At 39.5% G+C, this 14,804-nt stretch overlaps 1 protein-coding gene across 1 annotated transcript in view; it reads left to right on the top strand.

The window, feature by feature from the left end:
• Window positions 1-14,804, top strand: part of RAB2A (RAB2A, member RAS oncogene family) — a 73,820-nt gene that overhangs the window by 11,518 nt on the left and 47,498 nt on the right. The window lies entirely within an intron of this gene.

Genomic DNA, 14,804 nt, shown 5'->3' with positions numbered 1-14,804 from the left:
TGGACTCTATAAAAGAAAAAATCTTTTCCAGACTCGGATGAGAATATTGGGCAGGAGGTGCTCTTTTTCACTGGTCTCCAGAAAAGAGGTTGTAAAACGGAGAGTTGTTTCCTATACTCACTCATGTGTCCTGGGGTTCTTGCCAAGGTTTCTCTTAATTTTGAACCCCTTTGGAAAAAGGCGGTTCTATAGAGCTGCAGGAGTCTTCATTATAAATGAATCTGTTGAACAAAGGTTATCTTCTCTGTTTGGCCCAAGTATTGTTGGTTCAGTTTTAACCATTTCAAAGGGCACAGTAAAAGTACATTTGTCCACAACCACTTATGTTCAAAGCTTTACTTGATACAAATATTAATAAATAGGGAAATTAGTTATTAGGTTATAAACTGAAGCAGTAGTAGTTGTTTGCCTGGTGAGATAATTGACCAATCCTTTAAGAAAAATATTTGTTACACTTTTCCAGGATGACCTTTGGTATGGGGTGAAGAATTTCTTCTGGTTTTGCAGCTAAGTGGATTTTTAACTGGTTGAATAACTATCCTTAAGTACTGTCCATGTAGGCCACCTGGAGAGAGCATGCTGCTATATTCAATCCTAGATTTTTACATTTTATATTGAAAACAACTTAGATAAACTCCACTTTGGTTGAAAGAGCTAATGTGGATTACACCAGACAGAATCCAGAATGGCTGACTAAATTTAGCAAAGTGGAGTTTAATAAAAATGAAGTGAAAGCCCTATATTTACTTTTTTCTTAAATATATTTAAGATGGAGATAGCTGGTTAAATAGCAACACATGTCTAAAAACTTAGAAGTTTTACGTAACTAAGTCCAACAGGAGTCCACAAAGGAAGACATGTGACTCTCAGTAAAAGTGTAATGTACAAACAAGGCAGGGAGTAGTTGTGCTCAGTCAGGACCCAACTGCAGTTCAGTTATGGAAACTTGTTTCAGAGGGACATCTGCTCATTGAAATCTGTGCTCAGAGACCAGTCAGGGTGGTACAAAGGTGTGTCAACCATATTTCCCAACATATTTAGGAAAGGGAGAATAAATGAAACATTTTAACAGAAAAAGACTTAAAGGAGAATATAACAATGACCTCAAATACTTAGGTGACTGTCATATTAAAAAGGGGCTTCAACTTACCCTTTGTGGCTTTTTGCAGACAGAATCAGGACTACAAGTAGACGACTCGCTATGAAATGGAAAGAGTGTTAAGTGGTGAGTAGGTCGGTTACTGGGGCTGTTCAGGCAGAGGTTTGATTGACACGTTAGGGCATGGAAGATGAAATTTATGCAACTAAGTAGGGGATTGGATTCGAACATTTTTTTCTTTTTAAAGAAAGTTAAGGTATTATGTGGGCATTCCCGGTGCTGGAGTTAAGAAAAATGAGCAGCACTGCCCTACCCTAAGGGGGAGACAAGTTTGCCCCAGTGACAAGATGGTGTAGTAGAGACTTGTCTATGCAGAGTACGGAAGGAGCATGGAGAAGATTCATTCATTCTACCTGGAGTGAACAGCTCATGACATTCAGATTTTCAGTAAACATTTGAGGACCCACTGTATGCTGAGGACTGTGCTATAGCTTTCATACATTTCTCGCAGTAATCCTAGATAGCTCTTGACCCGATTTTACAAACGATAGATCAGATGTGACACTATCAGACGCTTTGAGAACTTCCCCACCTGATAATCCTGTAGAATCAGTTTGTGCTTTTGCCTCCGTTTATGTGTGTGTTGTGTATGGAGAACAGAGAATGGAACTGAGCTCCTCAGTCTTTTATTTTGCCAAGAAGGTGGGATGACTTTATACCAAGAATGTTCTGCAGAGTGTGGTCCTATGGAGTGTTTTGTTGGGATTTGTGGAGGCTCAGGAATACAGGAATCTTGGGACCACACTATGAAGAGCATTGTGTGGTATAAAGAGTTGGTTTCATATGCTCTGGGTACAGCTTCATAAAAGAAGCTTTATTCCCCATCTCTGAATGGGATAACTAACTCTTCACTCAGACTTCTGACAGGAGTTATTGAGGCCTTTCCATCATTTAACCTTTTTTTCTTTCTTGATCTCCCCCACCCTACCCCCATCCATTTTCGCTTACAGTTTCCTTTCTTGGAGAATTTACCCAAGAAATGGAAAAATCATATTGGATTTGAATGTGAATCTATGAATGTTGAGCCTTAGCCATAAAGTAAGTCTTGTTAAAAGTATTACTGATTAGTTATTCTATAGCGGCTTTTAGGAGTTAAAAAAGGAAATCAAAATCTTCAGTTTCACAACACATTATTTTACTTTCAGGCTTCTAATTTTCTTAGCAGACCAGTATTTAATGTGACTATTTATGGTCACACTGGAAGTTTTGCTAGTTATTTAAATGCCACATCACACTGGAGGTTGTTGGATGGGGCTAGTGAAAGTATTGCTTATATAGTATTTGATGTTAAAATAGAGCCCTTGAAAAACTCAGATCTTTTTTTTTATAAAAACAATGAATGTTTATGGTGAAAAGTGAAAATTTAAATACTCCACCATTTTACATAGTATAGTAATGATTTGTGTAACCTAGAAATTTTCTGTGCATCTTTAAACATGTCCGTGTGTGTCCATCCGTCCCAGTCCCACCAATATGATTATACAAATTGTGCTGTTCTTCACCTTTTTTTCACTTAAGGGTAAATCTTGGGTGTCTTAACATATCACGAGTAAATCTCTCTCATTCTTTTTAAAAACCTGCATAGCTGAATCATTATTACTTCAGTCAGTCCTCAGTTTTCTTAGTCCTGGTCTGTGCTAGCAGACAGCAGAAACCTGCTGTGGCTAACTTAAGCAGAGCAGCATTTTATTGGCAAGATAAGATGCTCCATAGAATTGATAGGAAGGCAGTATAATCAAGCTTGAAAATGGCAAAACCGTAGAAGGCAAGACACAGCCAGACTCCTGCTGTCAATGCAACCTGCTGAAGCAGATGCTGGTGCATGCCAGTCGTCTGGCAGCTCCTCTGTAGCCACTGTGGATTCTTTCTTTCTGGTTCCTGATATTGACTCTTTCCTTCAAGATTCCAGATTCTGAACAGGAGCATCTGATTGGCTCAGCCTAGGTCAGATGTGACCACAATGGAAGGTCATAAATCATCTTCCGTTAAGAATTGGAATTTAGAAAGAATATTAGTATTTAATTGTGAATTTAAATATTCGTGTATCAATATGTAAATTCAACAGGCTAGTCTCAACATTGTCTGTGTCGACTGATACCAAGTCTGCAGGGATTTAAGGAGCTTGATTTAGTTACTGTTATCATGTACTTATTAACCTAGCACTGCAAGAAATGGATCGTTCTGCTTACACTTTTCGACTCTGATACTCATTTACATCATAACATACTACTTAGACATCATGTGCAGTAAACTTACTGTATGGTGATTATATTGTACGTTTACATCCATACACCTTCTTCCTTTCATAGCATCATGAGAAAGTATCCTCTTCAAGCTCCTTCACTGAAATTTATTTGTGAGCTGCCACTTCACGCGAAGAGCTGACTCACTGGAAAAGACTCTGATGCTGGGGAGGATTGGGGGCGGGAGGAGAAGGGGACGACAGAGAATGAGATGGCTGGATGGCATCACCAGCTCGATGGACATGAGTTTGAGTGACCTCTGGGAGTTGGTGATGGACAGGAAGGCCTGGCGTGCTGTGATTCATGGGGTCGCAAAGAGTCGGTCACGACTGAGCGACTGAACTGAACTGAAGTTCTTATTTGGAATCTTTATGAAACAATCAGGAAAATGGTCACGTTAAGGAAAACAACAGAATAGGAAAGACTAGAGATCTCTTCAAGAAAATTAGAGATACCAAGGGAACATTTCATGCAAAGATGGGCTCGATAAAGGACAGAAATGGTGTGGACCTAACAGAAGCAGAAGATACTAAGAAGAGGTGGCAAGAATACACAGAAGAACTGTACAAAGAAGATCTTCATGACCCAGATAATCACGGTGGTGTGATCACTGACCTAGAGCCAGACATCTTGGCATGTGAAGTCAAGTGGGCCTTAGAAATTATCACCACGAGCAAAGCTAGGGGAGGTGATGGAATTCCAGTTGAGCTATTTCAAATCCTAAAAGATGATGCTGTGAAAGTGCTGCACTCAATATGCCAGCAAATTTGGAAAACTCAGCAGTGCCCACAGGACTGTTTTCATTCCAATCCCTTGGAAAGGCAATGCCAAAGAATGCTCAAACTGTTGCACAATTGCACTCATGTCACACACTAGTAAAGTCATGCTCAAAATTCTCCAAGCCAGGCTTCAGCAATATGTGAACCGTGAACTCCCAGATGTTCAAGCTGGATTTAGAAAAGGCAGAGGCACCAGAGATCAAATTACCAACATCCGCTGGATCATGGAGAATGCAAGAGAGTTCCAGAAAAACATCTATTTCTGCTTTATTGAATATGCCAAAGCCTTTGACTGTGTAGATCACAATAAACTGGAAAATTCTGAAAGATGGGAATACCAGACCACCTGACCTGCCTCTTGAGAAACCTGTATGCAGGTCAGGAAGCAACAGTTAGAACTGGACATGGAACAACACACTGGTTCCAAATAGGAAAAGGAGTACGTCAAGGTTGTATATTGTCACCCTGCTTATTTAACTTATATGCAGAGTACATCATGAAGAGCGCTGGGCTGGAAGAAGCACAAGCTGGAATCAAGATTGCTGGGAGAAATATCAATCACCTCAGATACGCAGATGACACCACCCTTATGGCAGAAAGTGAAGAGGAACTCAAAAGCCTCTTGATGAAAGTGAAAGAGGAGAGTGAAAAGGTTGGCTTGAAGCTCAACATTCAGAAAACAAAGATCATGGCATCTGGTCCCATCACTTCATGGGAAATAGATGGGGAAACTGTGGAAACAGTGTCAGACTTTATTTTTGGGGGCTCCAAAATCACTGCAGATGCTGATTGCAGCCATGAAACTAAAAGACGCTTACTCCTTGGAAGGAAAGTTATGACCAACCTAGATAGCATATTAAAAAGCAGAGACATTACTTGGCCAACAGAGGTCTGTCTAGTCAAGGCTATGGTTTTTCCAGTGGTCATGTATGAATGTGAGAATTGGACTGTGAAGAAAGGTGATCACCGAAGAATTGATGCTTTTGAACTGTGGTGTTGGAGAAGACTCTTGAGAGTCCCTTGGATTGCAAGGAGTTCCAACCTGTCCATCCTAAAGGAGATCAGTCCTGGCTGTTCATTGGAAGGAGTGATGTTGAAGCTGAAACTCCAATACTTGGGCCACCTCACGAGAAGAGTTGACTCACTGGAAAAGACTCTGATGCTCGGAGGGATTGGGGGCAGGAGGAGACGGGGACGACAGAGAATGAGATGGCTGGATGGCATCACTGACTCGATGGACATGAGTTTGAGTGAACTCCGGGAGTTGGTGATGGATAGGGATGCCTGGTGTGCTGTGATTGATGGGGTCACAAAGAGTCGGACACGACTGGGCGACTGAACTGAACTGAAAGTATGTTGACACACCTGCTCTATTATTTTTTTAAAACCTTCTTCCTTTGCTAAATTTCTGCTCTGTCAGAGCCTTTAAGCTTATAGAATATTTCCTTTCTTTATCTTACTATTGATGCTAATACATGGTAAGTGAGATAGCTTCTTTTTAGTTAGGGGAGGTATTGTTTGCAAGTAGTAATATGTATCTGAGAAGAACAAACTCAGGAGGTTGGGTGGTACAGTGGGAAAATATGACATATTGTAAATTGAAAAACCTTATTTTGAGTTTCACTTCTGCTTCTTACTGTGTTTTAACTTCAGGCATGTCATTTAAGCCTCAGTTCCTTCATCTTTAAAATAAGGTTATCAGGAATTCCCTGGCAGTCCATGATTAGGACTCAGCACTTTTACTGCTGTGGCCTGTGTTCAGTCCTTTGTTGGGGAACTAAGATCTCACAAGCTGTGTGGCATGGCAAAAAAAAAAAAAATGAAGTTATCACTCCTGCTTTACTGATGTCATAGGCTTACTGTTATGGTCAAATAAGATTGTATGTGAAGAGGGAGCTTGTTTTCACCTTCAAAATGTCAAAAGTCATGCATATATTTTACATAAGACAAGAGTGTGTTATTTTGAACTCAATTATAGAAGTCCATAGCTGCAATAAAAACTACTTGTTCATATTACAGTGGGTCCTTTGGGTATTAGGTAGGTATCAGGTGGTCTCACTATTCTAAGCAGAGTAATTGCTAGAGATTGTAAGTGGAAACCAGGATAACCCTGTTTTGAACTTAACCTGTACTGAGGTGCAGCATACCTTTATTATTTTCTGTTTCTTATCTGTTATACCAAGCAGGTAATGGTGTCATATTAGTTGTAGCTGGAAAACTAAAGAGGACTGGACACTGATACCAGCATTTTAGTTGACTATAGCTAGGCCAGTGATTCTCAGACTTCAGGGCACATCAGAATCACCTGAAGAGCTTGGTGAAACACTGGTTTAAGGACTCCACCCCAGAGTTTCTGACTCATTAAGTTTGGGGTGGAGCTGATAATTTGCATTCTAAAAGTTTCCACATACTGCTGATGTTGCTGTTCTGGAGAGCACACTTTAGAGAATCAGCGCTTTAGTGAAGGCATGTAATTCATCATCCAGGCTGGTCCCTAATTCATCAGGACACCAGGGGTAACTAAGCCTGTCCCTGGCAAACCAGGATACAGAGTCATCCTCATTTTACCTATTTGAAAAATCTTTTTACAAAGAGGGTTATGCAATAGAATAGTCACCTAGTAGATGACTCATGGTACCCAAGTTTGGTTGGTTGGTTGATTGGTTTATGTTAAATTCCAAACTGTGATGATTCAGTCTTGTTTTTCCCTTGATCCCTGTCCTTGTAAATATTCAAAGAGAACAGAAGTCTTCTAGATTCTTTAGCTGATTTGTTTGCTGTGAATCCTAGCATAAATGTTGTGGATGGGTTCTTCACTGGGTGTGTGATTGGATGAGATGCTGGAGAATAATTTCCAAATTTTTGTCTTATCAGCACAATAACAGGTACATCTTACATTTCAGCCCAGGGTTTAAGTATGTGTGTAAGTGCATATATGTGTGTGTGTGTGTGTGTATGGCAGTAGCTTGCATATAGCACTTGTCCTGTCTTTATTGAGTACCTGCAGTCCAGTATTTCCTTTTTTGTTCTAGTTCATTTTTTTAATGCTAGTTGTAATCCAGTAAATTGATTTCCCTGGTTACCGCCTACTGTTTAGAGAAGATTGCACAGAGGATCCCTTTGCTTCCGACATATTGTGACTTTCTGAGATTCTGAGAGGTATACTTCAGTTTCCTTCATTCTGATTCTTCTTACTCTAAGCCATTTTCCACCATTAAAACAAACTAGTTTGAGAAAATCCCAAGAGTGGGAGGAGAAAAAGGAAAGGGATGCTAATTTTAACCACATTTCTGCTATGTTACTTGCTATTAAATTTAATATTCTGTCATTTATTCTCTGTGTAAATTAGCTAGTGTTCCATTATATTTTTTAACTTTGAAAAGTTATAAATTGCATCTAGTTTTTGTGAAAATATTGCACAAGCTAGGTCTTTCCTAAGAATATCTAAATGGCTTATATTAAAAAATCCTCAGCTTCACCAAATTAATTTTCTTCTGATGAAGGATGTATTAATCATACTAGTTCTAAGAGTCCAGGTAGGAGATGGAAATTACACAGGAGTCTGAAAGTCTGGTGTAAAGAATCACTGACTCTAATGTGGGGTTAGAGTAGTGGGAAAGTAGACTAAGAGAATTCTAAAGAATATAGAACAGCAGGTGGAGGGCTCAGCCACTACCCCTAAGACAGAGGCGGAGCGTGGAAGGAAGGAACACTCCCTGGAGACCTCACGTTTTCACAGGGAAATTACACTTAAATCAGGGGCAGATAGTGTCAGAGACGCAGTTGTCAGTGTCACGTGGTCATGATTTCATTCTCCAACATCATTTTTCTACCTGAAAAAGCCACTGTTGGGAATAAAAAATTTTTTGAGCAATTGACTTTTTAAAATGTAGACTTAAGTTTGTCATTATATAGGAAATGTCAATTTGTCACTGATCTTTTCAGGGAGCATTCAGTACACAAATTATGCATTCACTGAGCATCTATTCTAAGGCAGGCCGCAGAGCAGAGTGGTTTTCTAAATGCAGAATGTTATTGCTCCTAAGGGAGGCAGGTAGATGTATGAATTGATAATAGAAGTATGATACAAACAGTGCTTAGTGACGTATGTAGAGAGCGTTGTGGCCGCAGCATGCAGTGAAGTGTTAGTCTGAATGTGCCAGGGATGGGAAGGAAGCATAGATGTGTTTGTTACCTTTTATACTCTACCTGCCATTTCTTTTATTCCTTGCAGTAGCCTTCTGAGTAAAGGGAATGTATGATTACCATGATGCAATAAGCAAACAAGGCCTTGAGACCTGAAACAACCTTTTCTACCATCGTCACACATGGGATCCAAATATAGTTCAGTTTTTCTCTCTTAAATTGGTGGTATACATTGAAATACAGGACACTGCAATGGTAAAAGTTTACCAAATGTAAAGTACAGTTCTGAGAAGAATTTCAAAAGTGAATTAGATGTGTTCCTGTCCTTAGGGGTTGCTGGTCTGGCAGGGCTGGTAACTCCATCAGTGCTCTGGAGATGGAGAAGGCTTGGCCATTTCATAGAAGGGTCCAGAGTGACTTCCTCCCTGCCCTCTTAGCCTTCACTGAGAGGTTTCTCAAATAAATGCTCTGTCTTCCCTGTTTCCTCCTCCCTTATTTTAATATTCTGGTGTTTGAGTCTCTTTATTTTTTACTGATTACAGTAGGAATTATTAGAGACAGAGTCAACAAGACTGAGAGACCAATGAGTCCAGGGAAAGGGAGGAAAGAAAATTGCTCCTCACAAGTGCATTTTTGTAGGTTTTCTTGGGCTGCGTAATAATTTTAAGAAACTTGTCTCAGGGCTCAGAACAACAAAAACCTATTCTCTCACAGTTCTGGGGGCCAGCAGTCTGAAATCCGGGGATGGGCAGGGCTGTGCTCCCTCTGAAGGCTCCAAAGAAAACCCTTGATGCTCTTCCAGCTTCTGGTGGCTCCGGGGGCTCCTGGGTTTGTGGCAGCACAAGTCCAGTCTCCTCCTTTGTCTTCAGACAACCTTCTTCCCTGCGTATCCATTTATCACTGGAATTAGGCCCAATCTGAATGCAGGCTGATCACATCTCAGAATCCTTAATTATACCTGCAAAGATCTTTTTCTACGTTAGGTCACATTCAGAAGCCAGGAGTTGGGACTTAGATGTGTCTCTTTAACCCACTCCAGTCAGCACCAGATCAGTATCAAATCGCAGTAAATGAGAGGATTTCTGTCTCAGATGCGAGGGGGATGATGTGTGGGAAACCAGCAGCGTGAAAACAACTCTGAAGTCATTTTATTTAAAAGACAATTATAGATTGTGAATATTTTCTTCAGTTGTAGAAATTAGATATTTAAAAATGTGAACTCAAGGTTAGATCAGCTTGGTTGGAGATTTTGCTCCTCAACTGTATTCATCTTGAAGAATCCTGTAACGTTTTCATAAAAAATTTTGAATATGCAAAACTCAAAATTTTTTAATTTGAACCTTATGATATTCCTTTGAAGTAGAAATGCCATGCTTTTCTTTTTCCCATTTTACACATGTGGAAATGGAGCTTAGTTTCTGTAATGAATTTTGTCTGAGGTTACAAGTTATGAAATAATACAGATGAACACTGGTGTCACAACTATAAAGCTTGTTTTCTTGTTAATGTGTCTTGCTGAGTTTATTAATTTTCTGTTTAAAAGAGCAGACCTCATTGTTTTGTCATGTTTCACGGGTTTCTTGGTTTGGAATGTGAGCATGAAGAATAAAATTTTCTCTTTACAAAATAAGCCACAAATATTTACACCAGATAATCCCAGGGACGGGGGAGCCTGGTGGGCTTCCGTCTATGGGGTCACACAGAGTTGGACACGACTGAAGTGACTTAGCAGCAGCAGCAGCAGCCACCTCTCTGCATAATCTGTGTTTGAGGTCTGTCAGTTCTTTGGTATGACTTTACAACATGGAGTTCTTTATTGCATTGCTTTCAGTCATGAAGACAGGTCATTCATTTGTAGAACACCTGGTTCATTCTGCTTTTGAGGACCCAACATCGTAGATGACAGTGTGTAGCTAAGATTTCAGGATAAAAGTTGGATGAAACTTTGGATCTTTGCTTTCCCCACATATTTTAAATTAAACTGTCTTATGATTTTTAAAAATGGAGCAATCATCAGTTTTTTAAAATTATCTTGAAGTTGGTGGAAGTTAGTTTAGGACTAGAAAAATAAACTTTAGTAGGATACCTAGCACTTATACCAGTACTCCTTATGGAGAAGGCTCCATTGCCTAAAATCATCACTGGAGGTTTATTAATTAGATTCTTGGGCCTAGCCTGAAAGGACGTTGCGGTTGAGCCGTCGAGAAGAAAAAACTACCATGTCCACTGCTTTGACAAAATCTCAGATGTGTGGCCTCCTGGCCAAAAGTCTGCGATTTCATAAAGAATTACTTTGGGTTGAGTTCCATGGAAGTTTGTCACTTTCCTGTGTTCCTGAACTATGAAACTATGACTATCTAGGATGAGAAATGGTCTCTCAATAAATAAACAATTAACAAATACTGTGGAAAAAAAAAAAGATTCTTGGGCCTAACCAAAGACTGAATCAGAATCTCTGGGGCGAGGTTTTAGGAATCTACATTTTTAATGAGTGTTACTTGTAATTGTTTGATGTGGTAATCAGGTAGTCAGTCTCACCACAACACTTAGGCCTACTGAGGACAGTGTATTGGACCCTGAGAAGAAGGTAAAGTGACTTCACAGTAGAAACTCTAAACAGCTGTTAAGTGCAGCAATTTCTATTAAAAAGTGGTTGAGTAGCTAAAACAATCTTTAGAAAGAACAAATTTGGAGGCACCATGCTCTCTGAGTTCAAGCTATATTAGAAAGCTGTTGTACTCAAAACAGTATGGTATTAGTATCAGCATAGACATAGATCAGTGGAACAGAATAAAGAACCCAGAGGTAAACCCATACATATGTGGTCAATTAATTTATGACAGAGGAGCCCAGAATAGACAGTGGGGAAAGGACAGTCTTCATTAAATGATTCTGGGAAGACTGGACAGCCACATATAAAAGAATGAAACTTACACCATATGAAACTGAGGGTGGACTTACAATTATATTTTACCAAATGCCTTCACAGCAGCACCCAGTAATTGGAAGGGGCCTAGTCAAATTGATGCATCAGAAAGACCATCAAAGTGTTTTCATTTTTATTGAAGTATATTGTGCTTACAGAAAAAGGCACATGTCCTAAATATATAGCTCAGAGAAGGTTTATAACCTGGACACAGGTAGCTCTTACTGTACAGCAGCCCTTTTGCATTTATTTCATCTGATTCATGCAACAGGTGCACCAAAGAAAGTATAGGAATTTCCCCAATTTTATAGATAGAATTTTGAAGCTCAGAAAGGTCAATTTCCTTGCCCCATGTTACAGCTAGTAAGTGACAGAGCTAGGATTCCAACCAGGGTTTTGAGACATAAAGGAAATACTATGGAAACCCAAGGAACTAATCCCCATATTAGGTCTGCATGGGGATTGATAGCATCTTTGGAACAGGAATGCTTTAGTGAAGAAAGCATTGGAATCTCTAAGCATGAATTTAGAGTTGCCAAGGAGTGACAGGTTCCTTGGTAAGAGATGCCAGAGGAAGAAAGTGGTGTCATTTCAGAGGACAGAAGGTGATGTGTTGTGCTTAACCACAGGCTCTCTGGACTGTGGTGTGATAATATGATCTGTTGGGATAACAATTTCTCAAAGAATGTTGTTTACTATTTTGGAGGGCTTATATTTTATATATGTGCATTTTAGCAAAAATTTTCAGAGGTTTGTACAAATAGACTTGAGGCAAAGGTTGAAGGCAGAAAGACCACATCTTATTGAGAGCCAGAACTGGAGCACTGAGGATTAAGAGGGGAAAGCATGGAATTCAAGGTATTTCTGAGAGAACCGATGAGATTGGTGAGCCATTAGCTGTAGGAAGAAAAGGAATTAAGTGATTTTCTTGTTGATGTGATCCATTGGGAACCAACTCCAGAGATAAATAAAGAGATAAAGGTGACTCTTGGGTGGTTGGAAGAGTGGTAGGCAGGAACATGAAACAGAATGGGTTAGGTTTTACAAGTTTGCATTCCCAACCTGAAGGAGTTAAAATGGACATGTTCAGAAGGCAGTTGGATATAATGAGAATGAAATTAATTAAGATGGTGGCTAGAGAGATGGGTTTGAAAGTGAAAGTGAAGTCGCTCAGTCGTGTCTGACTCTTTGCGACCCCATAAACTATAGCCTACCAGGCTCCTCTGTCCGTAGGATTCTCCAGACAAGAGTACTGGAGTGGGTTGCCATTTCCTTCTCCAGGAGATCTTCCCAACCCAGGGATCGAACCCAGGTCTCCCGCATTGCAAGCAGACACTTTACCATCTGACCCACCAGGGAAGCTCAGAGAGATGGGTTTGATAACCACTAATTTATAGATGTATGTTGGGGCTATAAGACTGGGTTAGTTCTATCAGCTGAAGAGAAAAGATAACCAAAGATGAAATGGTGGTGAAACCTCCAGTATTTAAGAAGAGGAGCAGTTGTCACAGAATTAAGGGACCAAGGAGATGATTACAGCCTGAAAAAGCCAGAAGTGGTCATTTTCAAGGAGATTGTAGGTAGATAAATTATATTGAAATATTTTATGGCACAAATAGATCATGTTTCTGGGTCAAATGAATTGAGGACTGAGAAAAAGCCTAGCTAGTTCAATTTGTCAGTTTGGAAAAGTGTTTGATTGTGAGTCAGAAACCCCAAGTATTTTATCCAGAATTAAAATAGTATAAATCAACATATATTGAATAAGATAAACTATCTGTAAACTTAACTGATCCTGACAAATGATCAATAGGTGGGTGACTCAGGAGACCTGGGAAACACCATAGTGGCACTTGGATATATTCTCTGCTTTGAAAGATACTTTGATTACCTGAAGAAAGAATATGGTGTCTTGAAAGTGAAGTCAGTACTTGGTCAGAGTAAGTGGTATTGCTATTACCAGAGCAATCCATACTCTGTTGTGAGATAAGAAGAGGGTTTTAGGTTCTTGTATCACTGAAGTAATTACCAGACTGTGAGATGATTCTTGAGGTCCCTCAGTAATAAAATCTGTGATTTCTAACTATAACTTTTTTCTCTACCATATGGGGAAATTTTGAATGCTAAAAATAGAAATGAAGAAAAAAGAAGAATTTTAAATGCATATTGCTAAGTGAAAGAAGCCAATCTGGAAAAGCTACACACCGTATGATTCCAGCAATATGACAGTCAGAGAGAGGCAGGACTATGGAGCAGTAAAAAGATGAGTGGTGTGGGTGCAGGACTGATAGAGCAGTGGGGATTTTTAGGGCAGTGAAAGTATTCTGTGTGACACTGTAACAGTGGATACACGATACATTTGTCAAAATTCATAGGATGGAGAACACCGAGAATGAACCCGATATGAACTGTGGACTTTGAGTGACGGTATGTCAAGGCAGGTTCATCAGTTGTGACAAGTGTTACAGCTCTGGTGCAGGAGGCTGGTAGTGACGGGGCTGTGCTTCTGTGGGGAGGGAGGCTATGAGAACTTGCTGTACTTCCTCCTCAGTTTCGCTATAAACCTAAAACTGCTCTTAAAAATAAAATCTCTTTTTAAAAGCAGAACGGAAGATTCATATCTCAGTTGCTCTCCTATTTTGTACTTTAACACTTAATAAATAATAATTTTCCATTCTCTCCTAGACCTGCAAGGCTGTTGAAGGGGTATTAGAAATCTAATGGGTTTGTGCCTTTTGTAATGTAAAAGAGAAATTGTGAATACAAGAGAAAAAAAGTCAAATGTTTTGAAATTCCAACTTATTTTCAATTAACTGGAATCTTAAAACATTAAAAAAAACTTTGAACAAATAAAATACTTCCTAAAATACAGCCATATGGGGGACTTCTCTGGTGGTCCATTGGTTAAGAATCCATGCTTCCACCGCAAGGGGAACGGAGATCTCATTTGCTGCCTCCTAAGGCCAAAACATTTTTAAAAAGAAACAAAAGTTAAAAAAAAAAAAGCACTACACACACACAGAGAACTTATATAACTTACACACACACAGAATTTATCTTTGATTTGTTACTGTTCATTTTGACACTTGACACTAGGGCCAGTCATTCAGCAAAATTATTGAGTGACTTCTCTCTGCCTTAAGACAGGTAGCAAGTGACAAGATATTCATTGTCCTTCTCTCATTGAGTGAATAACCTAGAAGACATTGAACCATTCAGTTTGTGTCATTTAAGAAAGACCTTCAGCCTTTCAGTCTAAATGAAGTCTGTTCTGTTACTCTTCTTCATAGTACTTTATTTTCTTCTTTCAGATGGCAGTTATAATTATTTTAAGTTACGGTTCGTACAGATTATTTGGACATTTGTTCTGCTTAATATCTCTCCCTGTGCTAGACTGTAAGGAAGCAAGCATATCAGTTTTCCATGTGCATAGTTAGCATTCAGCAGAGACTTTTTGAATAAGTGAATGGATGAATGAATGATGACTGCCTTTGTGTTTCATAAGTGCACGATGCTACCACGAAAGCAGATTTGGTCTCCTGTAAGGTTAT

Source organism: Moschus berezovskii, chromosome 16 (assembly GCF_049115385.1).
Source record: "Moschus berezovskii isolate FMDL1 chromosome 16, NW_MosBer_1.0, whole genome shotgun sequence".
Lineage (NCBI taxonomy): Eukaryota > Metazoa > Chordata > Mammalia > Artiodactyla > Moschidae > Moschus > Moschus berezovskii.
This window is presented reverse-complemented; position numbering and strand designations above follow the sequence as displayed.